Here is a 16283-nt window from a genome sequence, read left to right as displayed (position 1 = left end):
TATGAAAAAAACTCTCTGAATGAAATTACAATGAAGGAGTATGGGGATAGACTCTCATTTCAATATACAGTACTTATAACTAAGTGCTGTATTCCTCCACTTTACTGTGCTATCCAACATTCAGAGCTTCCTTTGACTTCTCCACTTAACTGGCAACACATCTAACACTGCAAAGCTGTTTGGAATTTGGATCTGAAACTGAATCAAGGGTACAAAATCTAGATACTTTATATTTCTCTATAGCCATCAAATGATCATCCATATTACTGCAGCCCAGATGGTAGCCTAAAAACCAGAAAAAATCCTTCCTTCCTTCCACCCTCTCTCCCTCCCTCCCTTAGATCTTTACAGCTTTGTACATCTCAATAATGAGATTTTTTTTAAATTACTTTAAGTAAACAATAGGTATGGAAACATGCAAGGATTATTAAAGGAATTACACATCATTGATATAATTTGCTGTGAATATATTTAAACTAATATGAGCTGCCTCTTCAAGAACATTGCTAGGGTGGCACACAAGAAAATGTTATAACAGAAATCAGAACAACAGATTATTGAATAAAGAAAATAGCTGCCAAATATATGCAGAGACAATGACATCTTATCAGTCAGTTCACAGTCCCTGCTGAGAAAAAAAATGTCTTTGTCTAGAGACCCCCAAACAAGGCGCTTAGCACCAAAGGCATTTCTCTAGATAAGCCTTTTCATAATTTGAATCCTGCAGATGAAAATGTGATTCTCATTACAACTTTGTTGATGATGGCATTAGTCTCAAAGACCCCTGTATGCCTTCAGGGTCACCAATATTGTGCAGCCTGCTAGCACTTTTTTCTAACATCAATGAATTAGCAACTGCTGCCCTGAAAGATGTACTGCCAAACACTTTCAGTGTCTCCAAACCCCACCATTACCGTGTTTCTCATATAATAAGGCCGGGTCTTATTTTTTTTGAGCCCCGAAAAAATGGCTAGGCTGTCTTTTGGGGGGTGTCTTAATTCCCCCCCTTGCATCTTTGGGTGGGCAGGTGGCGACGGCTTGGATGTTGACCTTGGCGTTGGTGGGGCACTTCATATCGGGGTCAATGCAGGCAGCACCATATCTGGGTGTGCAACAAAAGTACTTCCTAATGGCAAGCCCCCCCACCATTCCGCCCCATTTCACATGTTTTAATATAGGCCTTAATTTGGGGGGAGGGGCTTAATTTCATTTCATGCCTATAAAACATGCTGGGACTTCCTATTGGGGGAGGCCGTATTGTTGGAGAAACAGGGTAGTTCCAACACTGTTGCTGCTCTACAAGCCATCAAACAACTGATCCACATGCCAGATATTCCTTTGCATCCCTTGACTTTTAATTTCTTCCTATGGCCTGTTCCTTGCTATACATTATGCAGACCTGCCTTATGGAGTAATCAGGGTGGGACAAACTTTGAATGACTAACATTACCTTGAGCTGAACAAAATATATAAATATAATATATATAAAAGAGAACCAGTGATATACAGTGGCTAAGATGCTGGAGATTGTGATTGTGAGTTCTAGTCCCAATTTAAGCATGAAATGGGCCTTGGGCCGGTCACTCTCACTCAGCCCAACTCATCTCATAGGAAGGAATATTAGGTATGTTCGCAGCCTTGAGTTGTTTATAAAAATAATAATAAAGTAAACAAATAAATTAATTAAAAGATGGCATAAAAATCTAACAACAACTACCACCACAAAGGCTGTGAGGGCGGGTCCGGTTAAAATCCCCCAACCAGGGGTGAGATTCAGCTGGTATGGACTGGTTTGGGAGAACCGGTAGTTCTGGTGAACATTTGACTCCACCCACCCACCCCTGCAGTATACTGTCCTATGTTTCCTTTGTTTGAAGCCCAGCTAATTGAAACAGCATCACGGATTGCCACACCTCAGCTGTTTTTACTGCTTTTACTCACTGGGGCTGCAGTAAAAGGTAAGTTTTATTCAGGGGTGGGATTCAAATTTTTTAACAACTGGTTCTGTAGGCATGGCTAAGTTGGTGGGCGTGGCTTGGTGGTCATGTTATTGGCTGGGCCTGGCCAACTCAATATGACTCACATCGAGGCACGCATCCCCTCGCCTGGCCTCTCATGACTGTGGGGATGGTGCAACAGTCATAAGTGTGAAAAATGGTCATAAGTCACTTTTTTCAGTGCCATTGTAACTTTGAATAGTCACTCCACACAAGCAAAGTACCAGCAAAGGAGGGGAAAAAAACTCCAGAAACGTTCCTGAGACAGGAAGTCTAGTCCTGCCAAGAATGTAATAAGGGTTAACAGAGAGGCAGTTTCTGTAAGCAGCACCAGAATGTTTCCTTCCTGCCTTCCTTACAGGATTAGGCCAATAATTCTTCTAACAACCGGTTCTCTGAACTGCTTAGAATGTTAACAACCGGTTCTACCAAATAGGTGAGAACTGGTAGAATCCCACCCCTGGTTTTATTGCTATTTTCAAATGTACCTCATGCGCTCACCCAACCGATTGTTACACTGGTTGAATCCCACCACTGCCTCCAACCCATATTTACAGAAATGGGATTCAAAAAGTTGTACCACAGGTTCAGTGGGTGTGGCTTGGTGGGCATGCTTTGTGCACATGCACACACTTCATGCACATGCATGCCAAATGCACACTTTGCGTAGGCACAGAGGCGTTCCTACTCACCTCCTGCAAGCCTGCACTCTCCCGGTCATTTCAGCAGCTGCCACGCGGCACTCAGCTGCGCTTCAAAAGCAGAGGATAAAGGTGAGTATGGGAGCCCAGGCGGGTGGGCGGGCCCAACAGCAGAGTGGTGGAGAGAACTGGTTTGGTCTGTGCTGCTCATCACTGATACTGGCTTGGCAGAACCTGGCCGAACCGGTAGAATACCCCCACTGCATATTTCCCTGGACAAAACAAAAACCATTGACCCATAGGATGTTAAGTTAGGCAGCTACCCACTTTACAAAAAACAAGCAAGCAAACAAACAACCACTTTTCTAGGCAAACTAGAACGGTCAGCTTTTGTTCTAGTTAGTTTATCTATAAATAATTTATTTACCACAATATTCATCCTGGTATTGGAGCTGCTGTGCACAGTGGTTAGAATGCAGTATTGCAGGTTAACTCACTGATTGCTGTGACAAGTTTGATTCTGACTGGCTCAAGGTTGACTCAGCCTTTCATTCTACTGAGTTGGAAAATGAAGACCCCCCCACCCTCAGCAATATGCTGAATCTGTAAACTGCTTAGAGAGAGACCTGTAAAGCACTGTGAAGTGGTATAAAGTCTAAGTGTTATTCATACATGGCCAACAGTTGAGATTTTTGTTGGGGTCTCAGGAACCTTTGTATTCAGATATATGCATCTTTATACTTCAAAGTGTCAGCAGAGAGAGTGATACTTGGATCCTGAAAACTCTCCTATGTAAGTCCCAAAGGTGCTTTTTTCAAGAGGCAACTATCTGTTTTTTCTTTGAAGACATCTCACCTCTCATCCAAGAAGCTTCTTCAGTTCTGAAGAAGCTTCTTGGATGAGAAGTGAAACATCTTCAAAGAAAGTGTGAAGATATATCTGAATACAAAGGTTCCTGAGACCCCAACAAAATCTCAACTGTTGGCCATGTATGAATAGCACTTAGACTGATATACAACTTTACAGAAGCTTCTTTGAACTTCTTCAAAAAAAAACCAGAAAGTGCAGTTGCCTCTTGATAACGCACCTTTGGGACAACCATAACTTGGACGACTGAGAATTTCCATAGACTTCTCCTATATAAGATACCTTATACCTACCTGGAGGCAAACAGAACAATTGATTTATGGAAAATACGCAGCGGGTAAGTTGTAATTAGAAATGAAATATTTGCATTCCTCCTTGCCCGCTCTTCTAATCTTCCCTAACTCACATACATGTGTATTTTTTGCACAATGGGGACAATTCAGTACTTATTAGAAGGCAGGCCTAGGATGCAAATACAATAGAGCAGTTCTGCATTCATTTTGTCTAGCAAGTAAATGAAACCAATCTGTCCTTTTTGATGTGGGCTTCTTACTGTAATGACCTGCAAATATTATGCTATCATTTTAAATCCTAATCCGCTTCTGCTAAGCTCTATTTAAAGGATGCTTTTCAGTCTTTTTTCTTCTTCTTTCTTTTTTCCCTTCCAAATCAAATAAAGTTTGCAGTCTCTGGCTTTGGATTTAGTCTGCTTTTCAGATATTTTGTTAAAAATTCAGGATCAATATCCACACAGGGATTTAATTTGTCAGAGTAGAGCTAATGAATTGTAACTTTCCCCTAATGTTTACACTTTAATGCAGATGGGTCTTGTTTTATTTTATTGCTCAGTCCCTTATAAAGCTATTTGAGCATTGTTTTATATTTCACACCTAAGCCTTTATAAAAGAGACAATGGAATGAATAGATTTGGCATTTTACTTGGGGATGCTTTAGGGAGTTATGCAAGCATATATTTCTAATATATAAAATGCTTTTTAAAATGTATTTTAATGGAGTATTTTGTGCTTATTTGAATCCTAAAATATGTATGCTGTCTATTTACCTCTGGCTGCAGTAATGCAACCAGAAGGAAGGTCTAATAATGTTTACTTGAGATCAGAGAGTGATGATGTGCAGCAGAGGCTTATTTTTCATGCTTGAAATACTGTAATTTTCCCTTTAACTGGTCTTCCCTCTGGGCAAATTTCACCTTAATGCCTTCAAACACTACAAAACCATGCAGCTCCTCTTCCTGTTGGGAGTCAGCCAAATCTACATATTTCTTCTTTATGACAGTAAGTTGTGCAGTGATTCCCAACATGTTATCACTCACATTTCTAAAAAAACTCTTCAAGAGTGCATCTTCAGGCCCATTAACAGCACAATGTCTTAGGCATCCTTAAATTTAATCAGCACCACTGAAACGATTTAGAAGGAGTAGGGTCCCGGAAAAGCCGTGAAAAATGTGCAGCCTTTTTGTAGACACCAGGATGATTTTTGCATTATGATTCTGATTCAGCTGCTGTTTTCTTCCAAGTGGTTTGGTTCTGTATTCCCCTCAGTTATCCCAGATTAAAATGTAGACCTTCTAGAATTTAGAGAGAAAAATATTTAGTTGATTCCAACTCACAAGTTAAGTCTATACATGAAAATGCAAGTGAAAAGACTTGGTTTTTGTACTTCTTTAGCGTGTATGATGCAATAACCTGAAGGAAGCTCTGTATATGGTGAATGCTGTTGGGTAGGTGTAAAATTTATCCTAGGGAACCACAAATTGCAGCCTTTTAAATGTTACACCCAAAGCTGTAAAGTTAGCAGTTCAGCAATATTACAGATGTGCATTAAGATGTGCAGATAAGGGCTGCAAGATTAAAGGTATGTTGTTCATGCCAGAACAAGAGGTTGTCATATAACTACATGAATTCTGTCTATGTAGATTCTCAGTCATCCAGGTCATGGCTGACCCAAAGGTGCTTTTTCAGGAGGCCGTTTAACTGGACTTTCTGATTTTTCTTTGAAGATGTTTCTCTTTTCATCCAGGAAGCTTCAAGACAAAGTTCTGTATTCCCCATTTATTAACACATGGCTGTGAGTGGAGAACAATTAATGCCAATGAATGATGGTGTGAAATGTAATGAGAATACTCTGGATTGTGAGAAAAACAAGGATTTCAATAGTAGGTAAAGTAATCTCAGATTGTTCCATGGGCCAATGAATAAGGAAGCTAAAGCTAAGAGTCATTGGAGAGGATTTTGATGCTTGGAAAAATTGAAAGCAATCAAAAAAGAGTTTGACAGAAGAAACGGTGGCGAGATGCTATCACTGATGACACAAGCATAAGGTTATAAGAACTCTAAAAGCAGTTACTGACAGATAACCCTGGTGAAACAAAGTCCATAAGGTCACCAAGGGTGCGAAATGACTGAACAGTTGAACAACATTTATTTTGTTTCTTTTTAATAGTAGTCCTAAGCAATACAGTTTATATACAAAAAGCAAATATCTTATAGTTTCAGGTTTCATTTTTGCCATTTTTGGCTATATAGTCACAACCTATTTATTTATCCTGCCTGTATCTTTCTAAGGACTAGATGAATTATTAACTGTTTTATTTAAATCGTAGGCAAAAGTCATTACACTACCACATTTTGCTACCAACTGAATCTGAATCTTTGGTTATATTTTCTGGAGTTTAAGCAGGAAAAGAACTGATCACAGTTAGTCTGCTGAAGAAGCACGTAGGTGGAAAAGTTGTGGAATGGAAACATACCACATAGAGAAAACCAGATGGTGTAATCCTGGGCTACAACATGGATAATGCATTTGCTGAACCCAGTCCAGATTTACTTATGTTATTTCTCTAGTTTATTTATTTATTTGCATGCCACTTCTATTATTTTTACAAATGCTTGTATCCTTACGATTTATATTGACTGTTTCTTAGTATGATTTGATTGCTCATTGTACCCTATGACTATCATTAAGTGTTGTACCTGATGATTCTTGACGAGTGTATCTTTTCTTTTATGTATACTGAGAGTATTCGCACCAAGACAAATTCCTTGTGGGTCCAACCACACTTGGCCAATAAAGAATTCTATTCTATTCTATTCTATTCTATTCTATTCTATTCTATTCTATTCTATTCTATTCTATTCTATTCTATTCTATATAAGGTGAACAGCTTATGTAATACACTTTCCTCCTCCTATTTTCCCCACAACAACCCTGTGACGTGAGTTGGGTTAAGAGAAATTGATTAGTTCAAGGTCACTCAACTGGCTTTCATGGTTAAGGTGGAACTAGAATTTACAGTCTCCCATAAGTTTAAAGATTCAAAACATATTTATATTTCTTTCTTTCTTTCAATCAGTTGTGTTCCATTTTTGGGAACTATAAAAATGCAGGTTATAAATATATAAAATGGGTGATCTCATTTTGAAATTGAGAACAGTCTTTTTCTCTCTGTCTCTTCCACAGCCACAAACTTTGCTTTACCCTTTACTGCTATTTATGAGATGTTGCAACAAGTAGCAAGGTTAAATCTCTTAATCAGCAAGTGTTAATCAATAAGCCTATAAAACTGCCTTATCATTTAAAGATTTAAAAATTTAATATATCTTGTACAGAGTAAAGGTGGAGATTAATGTAAGAAATCTTATAATGTTGAAATACTGGCATAACATAAATTATCTTTTATATACATATACATATATATATATACAGTATATATACAGAGTGTATGTATGTATATATATATATGGTATTCAGCTTTGTTTGGGTATTTTCCCACGTTATAGTTTTGCTTTTAAAGTTGTAGCAACGTTTTGGCAGAATCTCATCTGCCATCATCAGGCTTCTGTATTGTGTTCGTCTGTGAGTCACAGACAAACACAATACAGAAGCCTGATGATGGCAGATGAGATTCTGCCAAAACGTTGCTACAACTTTAAAAGCACAACTATAATGACGTGGGAAAATACCCAAACAAAGCTGAATACCATACATGTAAGTACCCGTGAAAACTTAAGAAAACACACACACACACACACATATATATATATATAGAGAGAGAGAGATCATAGTAGAAACAAGTATGTATTTGCGTTAACAAAAACCAGCTATTAGAGTCTGACTCACTATTTTCTGTTGATTGGAATTATTACCAATATATATTAAATATGATAACCAGTTTGGTATAGTAGTGAAGATGCTGGCCTATAAACCAGGAGATTTTGAGTTCTAAGCCTGTCTTAGATATAAAAACCACCTTGGTGACTTTGGGTCAGTCAGTCCCACTCTCCTTCGGCTCACTTGTTTCTCATTGTAGGGAAATAGGAGGCAGGAATATTAAGTATGTTCACTGCTGTAAGTTATAATACAAAAAAATGGTTTTGGCAGAGGTCTGTTCTTTAAGCTTGCTGTTTAGCTCCTGCATTTTTTGTTACCAAACTAGGTAATATCTTAAGTCGGGGTTTTGGGTGAAGTGTCTTGTTCATTTATATAGGTCCTGGGTAGTCAGTTGGTCTTGTGACTGGTTGAATCACAAGACTAATTGAGTGACAAGGCTGATTGAATCAAAAGACTGGTTGCATCACAAGACTGATTCTGGTCTACTTCTTTACGGATTCATACTCTGGTTCTAAGTCAATGTGTTTACTGATGGATCCATTGGTAGAGTGCCAGGCTTTGGTAAACTTGCATGCATGATTTCAGCTTTGTTCCAGTTGAACTGATGTTGTTTGTTGTCGATGTGACTGGTGTTCAGGGACTTCGGATCATGCCACTTGACAGACAGTTGGTGTTCATGGATTCTGGTTTTTAACTGTCATCCTGTCTGCCCAATGTAGAACTGGTTACAATTGTTGCAACTGATTCTGTAATATTATGTTGGTGTTGCCTTCCTTCCATGTTCTGTCATTGATCTTTGTAAGTTCCTGTCTGAGTGTAAATGTGGGCTAGTGGGCTATTGTTAGTCCTGGTGGTAGCCTGGCAGGCACTTCTGATGTGCCTTTGACTTAGAACTAGCATATGAACCCATAAGAAAGCAGGCTATCTGAATCACCGACCGATGACAGAACCGATCAGCCCTTCACCAGTTGAATTCCACGTCTTATAGCAACCAGTCAGAAGTCACAAAGTCACAAGACCAGAACAAGTCTTCTAATTCTACCAGCCTTGTGATTCAATCAGCCTTGTGACTCAATCGGTCTTGTGATTCAACCAGTCACAAGACCAATCGACCACCCAGGACCTATATAAATGAACAAGATACTTCACCCCAAAATGCCACTGAAGATGTTACCTAATTTGGTAATGAAACGTCTGGAAGCTAAACAGCAAGCATGGACAACAGACCCCTGCCAAAACCTACAACCTGAGCTACAAATATTCTTAAAAATTTCTAATTTAAAAATGGACTAAAACAGTGGTGGGATTCACATATTTTTTACTACAGGTTCTGTGGGCTTGGCTTAGTGGGTGTGGTGTGGCTTGGTGGGCATCCCCATTTGCACCCCTCCCCACTAATCTGCTTTCCAGCTCCATTCTCCTGTGCAGGGCAACCAAAGAAGACCCAGCTAAGGAGGCAGAGAATAGATGGGGGCGGGGCCAGTCAGAGGTGGTATTTGCTGATTCTTTGAACTACTCAAAATTTCTGCTACCGGTTTTCCAGAACTGATCAGAACCTGCTGAATACCACCTCTGGGTTAAAAACTGTCCATCCTGTGACAATCACTTTAACACTATCAAAAGACGACATCCGACTATGCCAGATCCTTGGGGAGGACTTTATAGGTGGATCAGAACAATAAATCCTGTCTAAACATCTGGCTGATTGTGTGGCCAGCAAAAAGAATAATAAAGAAAAATTACTTGTAAGTGTCATAAAGGTGTTGTTAGGAAAACAATTTTTCAAGCAAAAATTTCAAACCATACAAGATGGCATAATGTACATTATTTAATTGTGAGAAAAGAGAAAACATATTTAATACTATTCCTTTTTTAGCTAGTCTGTCATTGATGTATCTAGAATTCTAGTTTTAAAAAAGTTCATGTCCTACACACCTAAAGCTTGGCCAACCAATCATTTCTTTTGGTAGAAAATAAATGATTGATAAGAAATGAATTTTCTTTAGAAACAATTTACAATTCTTGGCTCATTCCCATGATGATATCATTGTCTAGACTCTATTTGTACTTATTTTTATGCTTTAAAACACCTTTCCTGGTAGTTGTGACGTCCAGATTTGCCTGGACTAAATCTGGGGATTATAAGTCAACATTTCAAACAATATGTATCCTAATCCAGATATTTCTGTACCAGATGTATTTATGAAATGCAGCCATTTTGACTACTGTACCCTTTTATAAAATATACTGCTGATCTGAGGTGAAAAGATTATTTGATTAGTTAAGTCATAAGAAGACAAAGCCTGACAGTTTTATTTCATTGGCCACTGTTTCATTCTTCTTTTCCTGTACTTAATTGGCCTTATCCATGGCATTATAACAGACATATTCTCTGTTTTCAATAGTAAGATTAAAAGAGAACAGGGAGAGGAAAGAATGTTTTGTTTCATTAAATGATTTAACTTTCCCTAAACTGAAAATTATCAGAAAATACATGGATAAAATGTACATATAGGTTGACTGGTTTGAAGAACAGAAACAAGCAACAAAGTCCTTTTTCCCCTGAGATTCCAACACTTGATGGGTTTGCCTACAATTGCTACAAGTTTTTAAACTGCAGAGGAAATGTTCATAGAAGGATTCATAAAGATCATCACCTATACTTGTATACCCATTGACACCTCTTGCACACTTACCAATCTCTCTGCTAACATATTCTGCTTAAATAAAATAACATTTTTGAAATATCTCTCCTTTCATCTCAAATAAATGTAGATATACTTATTTATGCAATTTCTATTTAAAGGAACACCTCTGAGATTAACACAGATACCACAGATAAAGTGTAAAGGATTGTAACTTCCAGTTGTGAAAGGATCACACATGGAGCTCCAGTTAAACTGATTTATTACTCAACATGCCTATGCACTGGAATCTACTCAACTAATGATTAGCACTATCTAATTAGCACTGTGTGCCAAAATGGGAGCGCATACCAAAAACTGGAAGAGCAGCTCCCCCGCATGCATGTGCATGCCCGGAAGCTAAGCTTCCAGTTTCCGGCACACACATGCACGCTGGCCACCAGGTCTTCCAGTTTCTGGTGTGCATGCGTGCATGAAGACCAGATGGCCAGTGCACATTCATATGCTGGAAACCAGAAGCTCAGCTTACCCGGTGCATGTATGCATGCGGGGAGCTGCTCTTCTGGTTTCCAGCGCTCCCGTGCATGTGAAGACCAGCTGGCTGGCACACATGTGCGTGCCAGAACCTGGAAGAGCAACAGGCAATGGCTGGCTATCCCAGAGAGAGATGGGCAAGCCAGCCATAGGTTTACCATCATGGGTCTAGGCTGATTCATCTTCTGACTCTTTTCCCAGCTTCTGCCATTCCTTCTCCTATAGTAACCAAGTATAAATGCAATGGTACATTATAGTCGAAGTAAGACCATCGACATTCTATTTATTCCCACTCATATTTATGATGAGTTACAGCTGGAGTAAAGAGACATTTGTGCATCATTTTTGCATAATACATGTAATATGATAATACCATGATTCATGTGGCATTACTTTAACGCCGTTGTAGCTTTTACCAGACATTAATGGGAATAGCAAAGAACCATTTGACCATTGTGAATCATCATGTCTATTATGGAAGCATAATAGGTATTCAAGATGGCTATGGCTGAGTCATTTTTCTTGAAGGTATAAATCTGCTCATCAGCCTCAAAAGGTTGAGGGCTAGCTCTAGGGATGGAACATTTATATGCAATGGTGGATCCACCTAACAAGAATGCAAAAAAGAATGACTTGTAGGTAAAATGTAGCTCAATATAGACTGTAACCTTTGAATCCAGAAAATCCAATTCAATACCTGGTAAGTTTAATTTTAAAAATCAGATAGCAGATATTTCAAAGAATCTTTTCAGGTAGCCTAACAAGCTGATATAATATACACTAGGTTCCTGTTCAGTTTAAAAGTCTTGGGGAAAAAAACCTGTTTTTAGTTTTCTTCAAGGGAGATTTTATTATCGATTTTTGTTATAGTCTAACTTTAGGAAATGTGCCCAAGTTTTAAAAACTTGGAAAGTGTGTGAGAGCATCATTGCAGAAATGGTGAAAGGGCTCATTCTCTAACAAATGGAACTTTTTTACTTGTAGACATTAATAAATGGTGTTAATATAAACTTGAATGATGATATTCTTGGAAAAGAAAACAAAAGTAGATATAAAATGAAATTACAGGTTATATCTCAAAAAGGTACATTATTTTGTTGAACCACAGTGTGGACGCATTCATCAAGATAAGCATGAGAAAGTATTTAATTATTAAAGTACTATTTTGCAAAGTCTGAACAACACAGTGGCCTAGAGGTGAAGATGCTCGCCTCCCACTCAAAAGGTTGAGAGTTCAATCCTAGACAGCGACAGATGTTTCCGTTAGGATGCGAAGAGAAAATAGCTGCTGCGAACCCCGTATAGGCATCAGGAAGGGCATCTAGTCAGTAAATGCTCTGGCCAATAAACACCCCATTCAGTAACCCCTACTTAACTCTGATAAAAGGGATTACAGCATCATAAAAGAAAAAAAAAACTTTTAAAAGTCTGGTACAAACAGTGAAAATCTTGCCAGTTGTTCCATATTCAGATTTACAACTTTGATCATTGCTCTGGTTCTTCATTTGGAAAAAAATACGTTTTTGGACAGGGGTTGTAACGTCAGTGACATAAAAAGCTCTTATATACAAAGACATATTTATTTGCAAAGGTTGTGAGCTAACAATGGGGTGAAATTTTATGCAGGTTCTAAAGGTGGCACTGAGGTTTCCCAACTTTGTTACTTAAGCGTTGAGGTGCAAAATGAGATATTAAGGGCCAGAAACTAGGTTTATTATTGATTACTAGGATCATTAGGAATAGGATCAGACATGGACCATCTTTTTGGTTGTGTCTTTGTCTCTGTCCTCCTTTTTTTCTGATTGAAAAACTCTTAAGCTGCTTCCAGAAGAAGAGTCCTTTTCTTCTTTTCCCCCATATCTGAAAACAGAATATTAAGTGTTTCAAGATGGATATTTTTACTTAATAAATCTTATTTCTTCTTTTCATCTCTAAGCGTATATGCTAATAATGAATAAATCTGAACAGGTTTGGTACTCCTCATATAGGATAAACAGTGTCCACAGTTCATGAAGAGGGTCTGGCTAGGCTTATCTCTACATCTAGGTGCGGTGGTGCAGTGGTTAGAATGCAGTATTGCAGGCTAACTCTGCCAGTTGCCACTAGTTCGATCCTGATTAGCTCAAGATTCACTCAGTCTTCCATTTTTCTGAGGTCAGGAAAATGAAGAGCCAGATTGTTGGCAATATCCTGAATCTGTAAACTTCTAAGAGAGGGCTGTAAAGCAGAGGTCGCTAACTGGTGGCCCATGGTGGCCAGTTAGTGGGCCACAGAGAAATCTCACCCCCAGAGCACCCCCACAAAGCAATTAATCCAGGCTGTGCAGAAACACAAGGCTGCGCCGCCCACATGGCCCGCGGGAACCCTCCACACCCACTCACTCCTTACCTGGTAAACTTGCCTGCTAAATTGCTATTTTTCCTTTTTCCAACCATTTTCTGTTCTGCTGTGCTGGGAGATTTAGATTAGCTAGGAAGCAGGAAATGGTTGGATTTCTTGCTTTCTAGCTAGTCTTTAGATCTTCGGCTCTGCTTTTAAGTATAGCCAAACCTTAGGACTGAAGGCTTGCTTGCAAGCAAATTCAGTGCATACTCACAGCAAGCAAATTTGAGAGACTGAGCTAGCCGATGGCAGATAGATAGATCACTGAATGATTCTGTGAGCAACTCAATCTGCCTGCTTTGCCTGATTTTGGGTAAAAGTTGCTCTTTTTTAAAAATAAAAAATTCAATATTTACATGCATGGTGTGTTGTGAGTTAATTTAGTGAGTTTGCTTGCAAGCAAGTTTTATGTGACAGATTGAGCTAGCCAATGGCAGATAGATAGATCTCTGAATGAATCTGTGATTCTGTGAGCAACCCAATCTGCCTGCTTTGCCTGATTTTGGGTAAAAGTTGCTCTTTGTTATAAAAAAAAATCAATATTTATATCAATATTTATAATATTTACATACAAGCTATGCCCAGCCAGTCACATGGCCACCAAGCCACACCCACAAATTAGTCCATGCCCACAGAACCAGTTAATGGTCCCTGGGATCTAAAATTATGAGTTTGGTGGTCCCTGAGGTCCAAAAGGTTGGCGACCCCAATGTAAAGTACTATGAAGTGGTATATAAGTCTAAGTGTTATTGCTATTTCCCCTCTGTAAAGGTCATCCTACTCTTTCTATGAAGCCGATGAACATAGCACCAGCTATGCTAACTCCAACCCTGTGATGATCAAAACATATTTTCCATTTAGCGTCCTGTCTTTAGCTGCAAATGAGTAAAAACAAGGCTGTTGCAGTGGTCCAAAATGTTGGATTTCTGGGTGCATCTAAACATCAAAGCCCATACATGCCTAAGGAAGTAGCAAAAAGAAATCTCCAAGATCTCAAGCAGATATCTCTTCAGGCTTTGTTTGTAAGAGCCTTTAAAATTGGAAAGCTAACTTTTGAACTAGGAAGTTTGTGTGCACAAAGCATGTACTTTATCACTGAACTACATTTCCTTCCTTTGCTGTATGTCTTGTATATTACCTTTCAAAGCAAATATTTTTGCAAAGACTCTTGTTTATCTTGCATCCTGCAGCTCAGTTCCATCGAGAATATGGTGCTAAAAGTTCAAAATATAAACTAATACTTGCATTAATAAAAGCAGCATAATGAGCTGAGCTTTGCAAAACCACTGCCCTTATCATGGATAGTAATGACAATAGAAAGCAATCAGGAGCTTATTTGCGAGTATAAATACAAAATGTATCAAAAGCAAATAATGAGATACCTACAGTCTATCATTTATTCTATTTTGCTGCATAATTGAAGCCCATTTCTGAAGCTGCTTCTGTATATTATACAGCTAATCAAAGTAATTTAGATATCTATGTTCCAGTGCAATGCTTTTTGCCTATTTTTAAAGCTTTTGGACTATCATTAAATGGGTTCTAAATAATACATGTTATTGTGGGCAGATTTGATGTACTCTATTAGAACTAAACTATTACATTCCACACTGTATTTTATATGTGCTAAAAAGCTGCTTGAAACATGATTTATTATTAGGAGGTCATAATGGATAGCTATATAAGTCTATTAGGTTTTATAGCTTGCATGCATGGATTATGACAAAAAAGTAAAATAGGCATTTGGTTAGTTAGTAACTATAGTAGAAAAATGGCTTCCTTTTAATGAAAACGACATAGCCAATATACTGTTCTCTTTTCAGAGGCCAGACAGATTTCTAGAAAATTATCTGGGTTTGATGATAAATTTCACTTCACTGGCCAATCTCTTCACTAATTTTAAGGTTCTGTAACAGGAGTATTTAAAATTTTTCAAGCTAAGAGCCACACTTAACCTTTTAATATTCATGTTAGAATCACAAACCATCAGCAGGGTAAGGTCAGTAATATAGAAACATGTGTGAAGACAAAAAGAAAGTTTAATTGAACTAAAACAAATTATGCTTAATCAAATATGGTTATCTGATATTGTAATGGTCTGTGGGAATAACTCTAGGGAGACTGGGGTGAGGGCTGGGGGAAAGAGATGCTGCCTAGGGAAGGTCTGTCAAACTCCTAGCCCATGGGCTGGATGCATCATGTGCTGGCCACGCCCATGCCCAGTTTAGCGAAGGGGAAAAATGTCCCGATATGTCATGTGATGATGCCGTGAGAATGTGAGTTTGATACCCCAGCCTAGAGAATGATAAAATAAGAGAAGAAAATATCTGGCAGCTGCATAATAGGCAAGAAATAAACTGAGAAATAACCTCCCTGACTTCTCAGGCTGTTAAAAAGATAGCAGGACATTTATAATTTCAGACTTGCAAGATTCTGTTCATGTAGCCTTACAATAAAATAGAATTAGCTCATCTGGTTATGTTTCCTATCTGATCTGCAGTACCTGGGAAGGCTGATATCAAACTGAAGTCATCTTGCTAATTTTGGTAAGATCCTTCATTTCTACCAACCATTATTCCATTGTGAGTAGTACTGAATCTTTCTATCTTTGTCCATTAAATTTTCAATAATCTTACTGCAGTTATCATGTATAAAACAAAGTTCCATGACTTTTTTTCCAGTTGTTTGTTTATCAATGCCAAAAGAAAAAAGCCTCAACTATACATTAATCTCTAAAAAATTCCTTTGGATTGGTGTATGAATTTTAATCCAAACCTTTCCAGGTTTTTGGAATCCACAAACATAAAAAAATATCCCCTCTTGTTGTGCACAATTCCAGTATAAATTTGATTTTCTTTTCTACAGAAAATTCTAACCAAATTTCTATGGTGACTGTTGAGGTAATTCCCCGTGAGGAGAATGAGCACATACAGGGAGACATATTTGAGAGAAGTGTTTGAATAATACACACACAGCACACAGATACACTGTACAGTAAATGTAGGTTTTTACTTCCAGAAAGGTTTAAGCAAAGTTCAAGATAAGCAGACGAAAGTCATTCACAGGTTAAATCAGTCAGTTTTCAG

At 38.3% G+C, this 16283-nt stretch overlaps 1 long non-coding RNA gene across 1 annotated transcript in view; it reads left to right on the top strand.

Annotated features, from left to right (window-relative positions):
* LOC148126317 (uncharacterized) overlaps nucleotides 1–13552 on the top strand; it is a 120811-nt gene extending 107259 nt beyond the window's left edge. Inside the window, exon 2 of the long non-coding RNA XR_015743088.1 lies at nucleotides 13436–13552. This is a non-coding gene — a long non-coding RNA (uncharacterized LOC148126317). The remainder of the gene's footprint in view (nucleotides 1–13435) is intronic.
* Nucleotides 13553–16283: the final 2731 nt, after the last annotated feature.

The sequence above is a fragment of the Pseudonaja textilis genome, chromosome 3 (assembly GCF_049901715.1).
Source record: "Pseudonaja textilis isolate UNSWEBS1 chromosome 3, rPseTex1.2, whole genome shotgun sequence".
Classification (NCBI taxonomy): Eukaryota; Metazoa; Chordata; class Lepidosauria; order Squamata; family Elapidae; genus Pseudonaja; species Pseudonaja textilis.
Note: the sequence above shows the minus strand (reverse complement) of the source record. Positions and strands in the feature narration are given on the sequence as shown.